The sequence below is a fragment of the Ornithodoros turicata genome, chromosome 9 (genome assembly GCF_037126465.1).
Source record: "Ornithodoros turicata isolate Travis chromosome 9, ASM3712646v1, whole genome shotgun sequence".
NCBI classification, from domain to species: domain Eukaryota; kingdom Metazoa; phylum Arthropoda; class Arachnida; order Ixodida; family Argasidae; genus Ornithodoros; species Ornithodoros turicata.
Window position 1 is genome coordinate 9907225 of NC_088209.1, and position 13171 is coordinate 9920395.

Below are 13171 nucleotides of genomic sequence, written 5' to 3' on the forward strand. Positions count from 1 at the left end.
GGCTTTGACTGGAACGCAACAAATTTAAGCACAGTGATATCGTGTGCAGTAGCCCGTCGTGGTTCTCTCCAACTAGAATTATCCATCAGTTTTATTGGCTGGCAAATACCGGAACGTCGACGTGAAAAAGCAAAGCGAGACTGAATAGACGTCGCCTGCTCTCTCGGTGGCCCTTGTAATGCCATTCAGGTTGTATCTTTAGGCATGTTCACAACATGTTACAAGGTGCAGGATTTCGTCCCCATCGCTCTTTGCTGGCGCCTGTTGAAGATGAACAGTCCCTCACATAAGCGCCTGTAAAGTTTCTGCTTCGAGTGCTTCTTTCTTTGTTGATTAGCGGTGTAAACACCCACCATATCACATGTATCATTTTCTCAATATAAAATACTGTATTTCTATAACAGTTCCAGTCAAAGCAGCATGACGGAGCCTGCTTCAAGTGGTGAGTTCAACGTCATCTTTCTAGCATTGGTAGTATTTAAGTACCGGTCTGCAACGAGAGTACTAGCATTAGTAAACTCTCTAGCAGTGTTGCGGAATGGGTCGATCCATTCAATTCCAATTTCATTCCAAAGAGTGGTCGCGAGTCGAAATTCCATTCCTTTCAATTCCCCGGAATGAAGACGTGAGACTCATTCCCATTCCACCCAAGAAAAGGACATTCCCATTCCCACTCCGGAGCTTACGTGGTGCACTATAAGTTATTAACTGGTGCACTGATCAGTGCAAAAGAAAAAAAGAAAATAAACATGTAACTGGATACTAGATATCCCACCAACAGCCAACGCACAACAAAATCGTATACTGCTTTATTTTGATGAATTTTATGCTCCTTTCTTTCCAACATTAACGTCTTAAAACAAGAACCAGCTTCACGACGAGCCTTTATGTTTCTTGCGTTGTAATCCGAAACTATAGACGGCCTTTTGCTGAATGGTTGCCAGACACTTGCGTTGAGTGGCACTGCTCAAAACCCAGCGTGCTGGAGGCAAGCAATGTAACACCATTCGCTGGCCATTTCATTCTGGCCCCAAACGGGTCTAATTCCATTCAAATTCCATTCCCAGCAGCTGGTGACTTAAAGGTCAGCTATGCCGATATCCCAAATAGAAACGGTTGTGATATTCTGAAAGCCCACATCCAGCTCTCCCCAAAATACACCTTCGTTCTCTCAGTTCGGTACAGTACCATGTCAAAAAAATAGGTAATTCATTCCGAAACACACATGGGCGCAGCCATTTTTATGACGTAGATGCGCCCGAACGGGCATTGTGAGGTGTACGCGCCTTCGTACTTGTCAGTGGATTTCAGCTACGGCTCCTCGCGGCTTCACGTATCTGTGCTTGAAGATGGCGGACAGCCGGGTTCCACCGTTCCGCGATAAGTAAACAGTGCAGCAGCAGCGAACTCAGTCGCGAACCAACCTCTGTGCGATGTTGTGACTGGAATTCGTCGTTTGTGTTTTGTGAGCACGTACAATTTGTATCAAGTCGCGTCTGCATTAGCCCCTTTACAGCACTTGCCCATTGTAGTGTCTGACGTTTCGACAGCCATGTCAGCAAGAAAATGCCGACAGCGTTTTATTACTGCAGGAAAATTGTGCTATGTATTTGAGAAACCGCATACTGCTATGGGACAAGTTTTACGTACGATTTATCAATGTGCAACAGCGTCGACGATGGTATGTAACGACGAAAGACGTAAAACGAAATACAAATCACATTTTAAACTTTTTGTGGGATTCTGTGCATTTTCCAGAAGCTTTCTTTGAATCACGCACTCCCATGTCACGCTGTGTTGTGTGGTACGCTACAAACTACTGCATTTTATGTCTAACATCTGGATATTGTTTGTAATGAACACCGTCGCACAAAATCATGCACACGAAAGCTCCAGTAGCCATGTGGTTGCACACTATGTAGACGCAAAAGAAGTACCAGAGCACATATTGCCACTTAGAAATGTGGTGTCTGAAGAGTTAGGGCATAGCATAGATCCTAGAAATCAGGTGCACCTTATCCTTCTGTAGAGTGCTCTTTCAATTCACAACTCAGCCCATGGGGTGTAAAAGTATTAAAGGCAATTATGTGACTTGTCGTCGTGGGTGACATAACTGGACAGCCTCGGGATTAATTCCGTGCTCAGGAATTATTGTACAAAGCACTTTGTATGTAGGACGTGATAAGCAATATGTAATTTGCAACCTTGTCTGCAGCATTCTCGATTGCCTCTTACCTTTACAGTTCGAGACACGTTACCAAACCATTTGCAAAGGGCACTCTTACAGGGGCCGTGTAACTTGAGTTTTTAGTATAAAATTTATAAAAATATAAGTATACAATATGTAATATGAAATTTATATAAAATCAAAAATAACATTTATAAAAAGAATTTATAAAAATAAATAAAAAGGCTTCATGGAAGCAATCCGTTAGCATACCCATTGCACATGAAGCACAATTATATATGCTTGGACATCATCTAATTAATCTTCTGAACCATATGTGTGGCTGCATACGAAATTTTTTATGCGCATCCTCTACCTTCTTATTCCTACATGTGCACACGAATAACAGTGCATATATGTGAAGTGGCAAAAAGCAACGCTAGACTCTACCATCATTGTGCCCCTTTAACTTTTCCACATTTATGTCTGGTGAACAGGGAATATCTCACTAGAAAAGAAGACATTTGTGCATTGTTTGGCAAGCAAATAAATATATTTATTTACATTTTCCATAAATCAACAATGTTGTGACCTGGTGCAAATATTAATGTCAACAAGTAAAGTACTTACAAATTATTCCTATGTGCTCAAATGCAGATATGACAATTCTGTTTTTGTACCTCAGCACAGTATGTTTCAAAATTAACAAACTGCACAGCATCAGCAATCTTAAAGTATCTGAAGAGGAGAATCACATAAAGCTCCAATAATAGACTGTGCAAACAAAGCTAAAAAAAAAACAAAGTACTTCAAGAAAAATCTGCCGTTGTGATATGTACTACTATGCACAGTTCATGAATGGAACATGTTACCTCATTGCATTGCCTCCATGTGAGCACTAGAACAGGCAGCTTTTTAGGTCGCTCTTTCCGTGTTTTTCTATTGTCTTTTTTTGTTTTCTGTTTTTGCATTAGGAAGCATGGCCATAGTGAATCACAAGCAACCAAGGACAGGATGAGACATCTACAATGCGACTGCTAGCTCTAAACTGATATATTTATTAGCAGACTCTGGAATATACACACATATGCTGCTAAGAAAATGACAATTTAACCAATAGGATAACAGACAAGAAAAAGGGTTATATATCTTCCCCTCTCCTCATTCTATTTCACAGGCAGCCCTAGTATCATTCTGAGTGTGTCCGTGCGTTCCCTTTGAGATAAATTATCTCTGACAGAAGCAAATCCAACAGCGGACAGCTTACGGATGCAACTATCTTGGATTTCTCTAACAACTTGTTATTTAACCGCTGCCTTGAGCTGTGTGTTCTGGAAATTTAGGCAGCATCCAGAGTCCCTGCAATGTGTTGCCATGTTTCTCGAGGGCCTGTGTTTCACTATGGCTCTCAGATACAAACTACCCCATTTCAACACAGTAGAAAACACAGATTTGTAAATAGCATCTGTTGATTGCACTGTACATACCCCCACATAAAGGATCATAGTGGATACTACATCTTGTGCGATAATGTCAGGAACACAAAAAATATAGATTTTAAACCACTCTTACGTCGTAGTAGTAGTATTTGTGTGAAGCTGCGCAATTCCTGTCCTGCAAATAATTTAAACCATATGTTTCATCTGCCAGCGTGATGATCTCCTGAAAAGCAATTCACACTTAGCGGGAACTACCGGTTCTGAAACCTATCCCTGACATGTGTAGCCATCAGGGAGGAAACCCAAGGGCTGCGGTGGAAAAGACAAACACACACGGGCTATGTTCTCTCTGTGTATCAGCTGCTCTGGCTAGGTTTCTATTCACGCTTAATGGCCGTAGCAGTAATGCATGAAGACCACTGCTAAGTTGTGTTGAGAAACACCACTTTATGTTTGCCATGTCTAAATGAAACGTACCTGACCTGATCCAAATTAACCGTTCTGAGTCTGGAACACACAAAGAGAAAAACGCAACACATGCCACAACATTAACAGATAGCAAATGAGCTGTAGCGAGCTCCACCTTGGGACAAAGTCAACAAGTAATTCACCAAAAGTCAATGAGCGCCTGAAATGTAACATCTCCAGTGGCGTAGCCCGACCTCAAAGGTAGGGGGGCTCGATAGGAAAACTCCCCCCCGCCCCCGCTGATCCTGTGTCGACAACACACACATACTTGTGCACACTTCAAACTGAGGATTAAAAAAGGGAACGAAAATAGTTGATTTAGACGTTCACAGTACGATTACATGTATAGGCTGTCATGACCAATGAAGTGGTGTCACGAGATTGGAAGTATTTTGAAAAGCTCATACTTTGAAAACCATTCAAGAATGCTTCTTAGATAGACGCCATGAACTGCAAGAACTTTCGCGATAGTCACACTGGTCCCCCTCCCCCCCATATATTATGTTCTCGGATTTGCACGATTTGTGTGGGTCGGTCCGTGGTAGGTAGGGGGGGCTCGAGCCCCCCCTAGCCCCCTCGTGGTTACGCCACTGAACATCTCTGACTGGTAGCAGGACGGTCCACGTTCAATTCTTGGTGCTAGCACTGACTGGCTTTTTCATGAATTATTTGTTGGAAGTTTCGATGTGCTTGAGAACCATTCGTCAACCATTGTATCCTCATGAGGTGATGAGGGTTTGTCATCCCAAAGAGACTCCCTTTCTGGCATGTGTCCTTATGGATGCTCATCACTGCAGAAAAAAAGAAAGAAAGAAAGGAAAAGCATTTAATGACAAGAAATGGATAGTCGCATTTACTGCATAATGATTGTGCACAACAGAAAGAATACTTTTGCACAGAAGGCTGTACTTCTTGATGTCTAACATCAAGTTACAAAATTCCAGAATATATGACATGTTGTAAGGTAGAGAATAAGTAGAGTTATTGAGTTGTCGAGTTGAGTTGAGGGGGCAGTTGTACCCCCTTTTTATTTTATTATATATGATTATATAATTAACTTTATGTCTGTACCACCCCTCGCTCTCTACATTACAACATGTTTTATATATTCTGGGATTTTGTAACTTTATGTTAGACATTAACAAGAGCAGCCTTGTGCACGAAAGTCTCGTCTCATTAAAATTTAGATGCTCTCAACAGTCTTCTTTCAGTTGTGAATCTCTATCGCAGCATACCTGCACATTGCTGTTCTACGTACTGTGACTTTGCAGTAAGAGTATGGACTTTGGGTAAAAAGACTACATAGCACTGCTCAGGTATTTTTGCCTATCGAACAGTATGTATGTATGCAGTATGCACACAGTATTTGCGCACCGGACCCACTAAAAATGTAGTGAATGTGGCATTGCCCACGGTAATGCACCAAGTTGAACACAATTATTGTAGAATCCAGGTATTTTAGCTTACATGTCAAGCCAGTACCACACCAGTATCCAGTGTGAAGTTGTGACAAATAAATAGTTTCCATTTTTCTTAGCTCTCAGAAAACAGACAGTGAATTAATAAGAGTAGAGAATGTTAACATGAATTCTGGGCTATTCTTCAGTTGAAGATTCACAGATAGTAAAGGCACCTTCCTCAATGGACGTTGATGACACTGAAAATTCTAAAATGTTATCAGAGGCGACATCAGCTTCTGTGTGTCAAAGGATTGTATGTCCAACAGTAATCCAGCTAACAGCAACAAAAATGTGCAAAAGACAAATTAACTGAACTAATGTAACGTACCTTCTATATCAGACAGTAAAGCTTGTAACACCCCATCCACAGGAACCAGTGTCCAGACACAAAAGTGCTTGAACTGGGAGATAGCAGCTAATCGGAATGGCGATCTTTGTTTTCCACCCTGGAAGTACAGGTTGTAACTTTGAGGGCAGATTTAAAAGTGGTGTCAAAATGTCTGCATGCGAGTGCACATGAAAAGTTGAACATAGATGAATACTCAAATTATAACATCACATTGTCATACCTGTTGGTGGAGGTGGACTGCAACTAACGTGTCAGCAATTTCTTCATGACCAGATGCAAGCCAGATCATGCTTCATTTCCGCCTTCAGCGTGCACCTGTGATGATTCAGAAGTTAGATTATCAATAGTACTATTGTGTTGTTAATCGTGGTTATATCAGAGTAAGCGCAGTAGGACAGCTGCACAATCGATTCATTAAGCTTGCTATTTTTTATATTTGAACCTCGACTTACCATTTTTTGCTCTCGTTTTTTGCCTTGATCCTCCGTGGCACGTTCAAAATGTTATGCGTCGGGCACCTCAGATTTTCATCAGACGATTTCGTGCCGAGATTCCAAATTGCCTCTGGAGTCGCGCGTAACCTATGATAACATTCGTGGACGAAATCCTTGCAGTGGAAATTAGCAGGCACCACTGTCAGCCAAGAGCTTCGCACTGCTTGGTCTTTTGGCAGCTTATAATAGGTAACACTTGAATGCACCGATGAATTGTTCTAACAGCGTAGTACTCTCGCATCTTCGACAACTTCGCCGTGGCATATTTACGAATCATATCGCTCCAGCCCATAAAAGGCAAGGTCAGAACAAGGAAGTGCACTTTCCAAACGACGCTGTGCCAAAAACAAACATTCACATGCTTTGTTTCCGGCTTAGCAACAACACAACAGCTGTTCGCTTATGTACGATACACAGAGGAGGAAACGAAAGAAGCCAAGCAGCCAAGCCAAGAGTCCATGCCAAGCCAAAGACAGATAAACCGAGAGCAGTGACGTCGGTGCGCCCGTGCGCAGGGTTTGCCGACGGTCTGACGACCGGGCGTGGGAACTAAAAAAACTGTTTTCTAAAAAAACTACGAACAGTTGGAGCAAGATATTTCGCACACATATTCAGTGTTCGGTAATGAACACACAGCGCGAGTATCGCTCAGTTCTGCGGCACTTCAAAATCGGCATATCTGACCTTTAACTCCATTCTCATTCCGTTCCGGTGTGGTAAAAACAGGGCATAACTCCGTAATCGTTCTAGTTCCGGATTTTAATTCTGCAACTCTGCTCTCTAGTACTAGTAGTAACGGTGTCTTCTGTAATATGTGTGGCAATAATGTTTTCACTAATGAGGGAATCTCACGGCTCGCACGATATTCGAACTATTGGGACTTGTGCAGCCAGCTGATAGGGTTAATATTATATCTTTGCATTGTAGAAGCAGGAGGAGAACAGTCTGCAAGTAGTACTAGTGCACGTTCTGTCTCATAGCACGTGGCAGTACAACATGGCCAGAAAACGCTATTAAAGGTCACATGTGCCGATTTTGAAGTGCCGCAGCACTGAGCGATACTCGCGCTGTGTGTTCATTAGCGAACACTGAATATGTGTGCGAAATATCTTGGTCCAACTGTTTGTAGTTTTTTTTTTTTTAGAAAAGCATATTTGTTAGTTCCCACGCCCGCCCCTCAGACCGTCGGCATACCCGGCGCACGGACGCATCGACGTCACTGTCCTCGGTTTATCTGCATTCGGCTTCGCATGGACTCTTGGCTTGGCCGCTTGGCTTCTGTAGTTTCGTCCTCTGTGCATCGTACATAAGCGAACAGCTGTTATGTTATTATGTATTAACAACACAGCAGTATTGGTAATCTAGCTTGTGAATTACCACAGGTGCACGCTGAAGGCGGAAGTGAAGCAGGATCTGGCTTGCATCTAGTGCATGAAGAAATTGCTGACACGTTAGTAGCATTCTAGCTGCCACCAACAGGTATGACAATGTGATGTTATAATTTGAGTATGTTGTTCCACTATGTTCCACTTCTCATGGGCGCTTTCATGCAGACATGTCGACACCACTCCTAAATGTGCCCTCAACGTCACATTCTGTGCTTTCACGGTGGAAAACAAACGTCGCCATTCCACTAGCTGCTATCTCCCAGCTCAAGCACTTTTGCTGTCCGGACACTGGTTCATGTGGATGGGGTGGTACAAGCTTCACTGTCTGATATAGAAGGTACATTACATTATGCATCATCTTCACCAGCTCGCTTGCTTCCTAGTCATTTTTCAATGTTACATTAATTCAGTTAATTTGTCTTTTGCACATTTTCGTTACTGTTAGCTGGATTACTGTTGGACATAAAATCCTCTCTGACACGCAGAAGCTAATGTCGTCTCTGATAACGTTTTAGAATTTTCACTCTCATCAACGTCCATTGAGGAAGGTGCCTTTATTATCTGTGAATCTTTCATTGAAGAACGGCCCAGAACTGATGTTAACATTGTCTACTCTTATTTATTCACTGTCTGTGTTCTGAGAGATAAGAAAAATGGGAATTTCACAACGTCACACTGGATAGTGGTACTAGATTGGCATGCAAGATAAAATACCTGGATTCTGGAATACTTGTGTTGAATTTTGTGCATTACTGTGGGCAATGCCATATTCATTACATTTTCAGTAGGTCCACTGCACAAATACTGTGTGCATACTGCGTACATGCTGTTCACTAGGCAAAAATACCTGAGCGGTGCTGTGCAGTCTTTTTATCCAAAGTCCATAATCCTACTGCAAAGTTACAGTACGTAGAACAGCAATCTGCAGGTATCTTGCGATAGAGATCCATAACAGAAAGAAGACTCTTCAGTGCATCCAAATTTTAATGAGACGAGACTTTCATGCACAAGGCTGCTCTTGTTATTGTCTAACGTGAAGTTAAAAAATCCCAGAATATACAAAAACATGTTGTAAGGCACTGAGCGGGGGTTGCTACAGACATAAAAATAAATATACAAACATGGTATATAATAAAATAAAAAGGGGTACAACTCCATCACTTTCAAGTCGGCAGGGGATGAGTTGACAAGACACTATAGCATTGTTTCTTGAATGTGTCGCCCGTGAATGCCTTTGTGCCAAATACTTATCTGGCCGCCGTGGTCATTCAAGTATTATGCTACACAACTCATCCCTTGTCTGTTTGAAACTGATGGCGTCGTACCCTCTTTTGTTTTCTTATACTGTGTTTCTATTTTTATTTGTATGTTTGTACCAACTCTCGCTCTACTTAGTGTCTACCTTACAACATGTCTCATATATTCTGGAATTTTGCAACTTGATGTTAGACCTGAAGAAGTACAGCCTTCTGTGCGAAAGTCTTCTTTCTGTTGTGCAGGATCACTATAAAGTAAACATGACTATCCATCTCTTGTCATTAAATAATTTTCCTTTATTTTTCTGCAGAAGGACACATGCAAGAAAGGGAGTCTCTTTGGGATGACAAACCCTCATCACCTCATGAGGACACTGCAGTTGATGAATGGTTCATGTTCTCAAGCACATGGAAACTTCAACAAATAATTCATGAAAAAGCCAGTCGGTGCTAGCACCAGGAATTGAACGTGGACCGTCCTGCTACCAGTCAGGGATGTTACATTTCAGGCACCCATTGACCTTGGTGAATTACTTGTTGACTTTGTCCCAAAGTGGAGCTCGCCACAGCTCATTTGCCTATCTGTTAATGTTGCGGCGTGTGTTGTGTTTTTCTCTGTGTGTGTTCCAGGCTCAGAACGGTTACCTTCGATCAGTTCAGGTAGGTTTCATTTAGACATGGCAAACAGAAAGTGGTGTTTCTCAACAGAACTTGGCAGTGGCCTTCATGCATTACTGCTGCGGCCATTAAGCGTGAATGGAAAGATGCACATTATGTTCACTCTCCTTTTGTCGTATGCTATGTAATGTTGTTCAAGTTCTATCAAACGAGCGTGTAATGCTATCATATAGTTCAGTACTTCCTTTAAGTGAGATGAATGACAGGGCATGAATGCTGGAAGGAAACTATCATACTTTGGCAAGTATTTATGTATTGTACATTTAACTACTAATTTTATTTCTTAGCTTTCGCCGGCGTGTCGTGTCAGCTATATTTATTTGAAACATGTTCATTTTAGTAGCCAGAGCAGCTGTTACACAGTGAGAACATAGCTCGTGTGTGTTTGTCTTTTCCACAGCTGCCCTTTGTTTTCCTCCCTGATGCTAGACATGACAGGGTAGGTTTCAGAACCGGTAGTTCCAACCAAATGAGAATTGCTTTTGTAGGTATCATCACGCTGGCTGATGAAACATATGCTTTTAATTATCTGGAGGACAAGAATTACGTAGCTTCACACAAATACTACTACTACAACGTAAGAGTGGTTTCAAATCAAGCTTTCTTGTGTTCCTGATATTATCACACAAGATGTAGTGTTCACTATGATCCTTTGTATGGGGACTATGTACGGTGCAATCAACACATGCTATTTACAAATCTGTGATTCCTACTGTGTTGAATTGGTGTAGTTTGTATCTGAGAGCCATAGTGAAACACAGGCAGCCAAGAACAGACTTTTGATGTCCTCGAGAAACTTGGCAACATATGGCAGGGACCCTGCATCTAAATTTCCACAACACAGAGATCAAGGCTGCATTTAAATATCAAGTGGTTATAGATATTCAAGACTGTTGCATGTGTAAGAAGTCCGCTGTTAGATTTTCTTCTGTCCAAGATACGTTATTTCAAAGGGACGCATGGGCAAACTCAGAATGATAGTAGGGCTGCCTGTGAAATAGAATGAGAGGGGGAAGATATAAAACCTCTTTTTCTTATCTGTTATTCTGTTGGTTAAATTGTCATTTGTTTAGTAGCATACACGTGTATATTCCAGAGTCTGCTAATAAATAAATCAGTTGAGAGCTAGCAGTCGCATTGTAGCTGTGTCATCCTGTCCTTGGCTGCTTGTGTTTCACTATGGCCATGTTTGCTATTGCAAAAACAAACAAAAACGAAAAGATCATAGAGAAACACAAAAACAGCAACCTGGAAAGGTGCCTGTCCTAGTGCTCATATGGAGGCAATGCAATGAGGTCACATGTTCCATTCATCAATTGTACATAGTTGTACATATCACAATAGCAACCGATTGTTCAGATTTTTCTTCAACTACTTTGTCCGTTGGAGCTTTGATTGCCCAGCCTCTTATTGTGGAGCTTTATATGATTCTCCTCTTGAGATACTTTAAGGTTGCTGATGCTGTGCAGTGTGTTAATTTTGAAGCTGTACTGTGCTGAGGTACAAAAAAAGAGAATTGTCATATCTCCATAGGAATAATTTGTAAGTGCTTTCCTTGCATTTATATTTGCACCAGGTCCTAACATTGTTGATTGATGTGAAGTGGTCATAAAAATATTTATTTGCTTGCCGAACGATACACAAATGTCGTCTTTTCTAGTGAGATATTCCCTGTTCACCAGACGTAAATGTAGAAAAGTTAAAGGGGCACAATGATGGTAGAGTCTAGCATTGTTTTTTGCCTCTTCACATATATTCACTGTTATCCGTCAGCATATGTAGGAATAGGAAGGTACAGCATGCGCATAAAAAATAATTTCTTATGCAGCCACACATATGGTTCAGAAGATTAGATAGATGATAGATGTCCAAGCATACATAATTGTGCTTCAGGTGCAACTGTATGCTAACTGTATGAACTCATAACTTCCATGAAGAGAAGTTACATGGACCCTGTAAAACTGCCCTTTGCGAATGGTTTGGTAACGTGTCTCTAACTGTAACGGTAAGAGGCAGTCGAGAACGCTGGAGACAGGGTTGCAACTTACATATTGTTTATCATGTCCTATATGATAAATAAAATACGAAGCGATTTGTGCAATAATTCCTGAGTACGGAACTCATTCCGAGGCTGACCGATGATGTCACCCGGGTCGACAAGTAACATAAATTGCCTCTTTTACACCCCATGGGCTGAGTTGTGAGTTGAAACCGCACTCTACAGAGGGATAGGTACACTCACTTATTTGATTTCTAGGATCGATGATATGCTCTAACCCTTCAGACCCCACATTTCTAAAAACATAATTTGGAAGTGGAAGGAATACGTGCTCTGGTATTTTTTTTGCGTCTGCAACCACCTGGCTTTTGGAGCTTTCGTGTGCATGTTTTTGTGCTACGGTTCTCATTACAAACAATATCCAGTTAGACATGAAATGCAGTAGCTCGTAGTTTGCCACACGAAGCAAAATGACATGGGAGTGTGTGATTCAAAGAAAGCTTCTGGAAAATATACAGAATCCCACAAAAAGTTTAAAATGTGATTTGTATTTCGTTTTACGTCGCTCGTCGTTCCACAACATTGTCGACGGCGGTGCACATTGGTAAATCGTACGTAGAACTTGTCATGTGGTTTCTAAAATACACAGCACGATTTTTTTCCTGCAAAAATTAGACGCTGTCGGCATTTTCTTGCTAAGACGGCTGTCGAAACGCCGGTCAATTTGCTAAGATAATTGATCCTACAATGCGGACAGTGCTGTAAAGGGGCTAACGCAGGCGCGGCTTGATACGAATTGTACGTGCTCACAAAACACAAACGGCGAATTCCAGTGACAACATCGCACAGAGATTGGTTCACGAACAAGTTCGCAGCTGCTGCACTGTTTACTTATCGCGGAACCAGCGGAACGGGGCTGTCCGTTATCTTAAAGCACAGATACGTGAAGCCACGAACAGGCGTAACAGGAATCCAGTGACAAGTACGAAGGCGACGTCACAATGCCCGTTCGGGTGCATGCGTCGTAAAAATGGCTGCACCCATGTGTGTTCCGGAATAAATTATCTTTTTTTTACACGGTACTGTACCGAACTGGGAGAATGACGGTGCATTTTGGGGAGAGTTGGATGTGCGCTTTTAGAATATCACAACCGTTTCGACTATTTGGTATATCGGCATAGCTTACCTTTAACACAACATGATTATCTAGCTGAGTCAACTATCCCAGTGGTGTTGGTCGACCAACGTCGATTTCCGAAAACAAATATGATTTTGGGAGACGCGTAAACGTGCGTAAAAAAAAAAAGAAAAAATCCCAACGCAGTGTAGAATGGCCGTAGAGCAGGATCGCTGCTTCCGGCCAAAAACCAACGCGCTTTGGCGCTTGTAGATGGAACACGGTATAAGCAAACAATAAAATTCGAATTAGGTCGTTTTGAGGAAGGATAGTTTTACTGCTTCCGTACCTCAACC

At 41.8% G+C, this 13171-nt stretch overlaps 1 long non-coding RNA gene across 1 annotated transcript; it reads right to left on the reverse strand.

The window, feature by feature from the left end:
* Positions 1-2887: 2887 nt before the first annotated feature.
* On the reverse strand, positions 2888-6780 carry LOC135369283 (uncharacterized). Its single transcript, XR_010415047.1, has 4 exons — positions 6336-6780; positions 6104-6198; positions 5863-5980; positions 2888-4865 (listed from the first exon to the last, which is right to left on the reverse strand). It is a non-coding gene; the product is annotated as an uncharacterized LOC135369283 (long non-coding RNA).
* Between the last annotated feature and the right edge of the window lie 6391 nt (positions 6781-13171).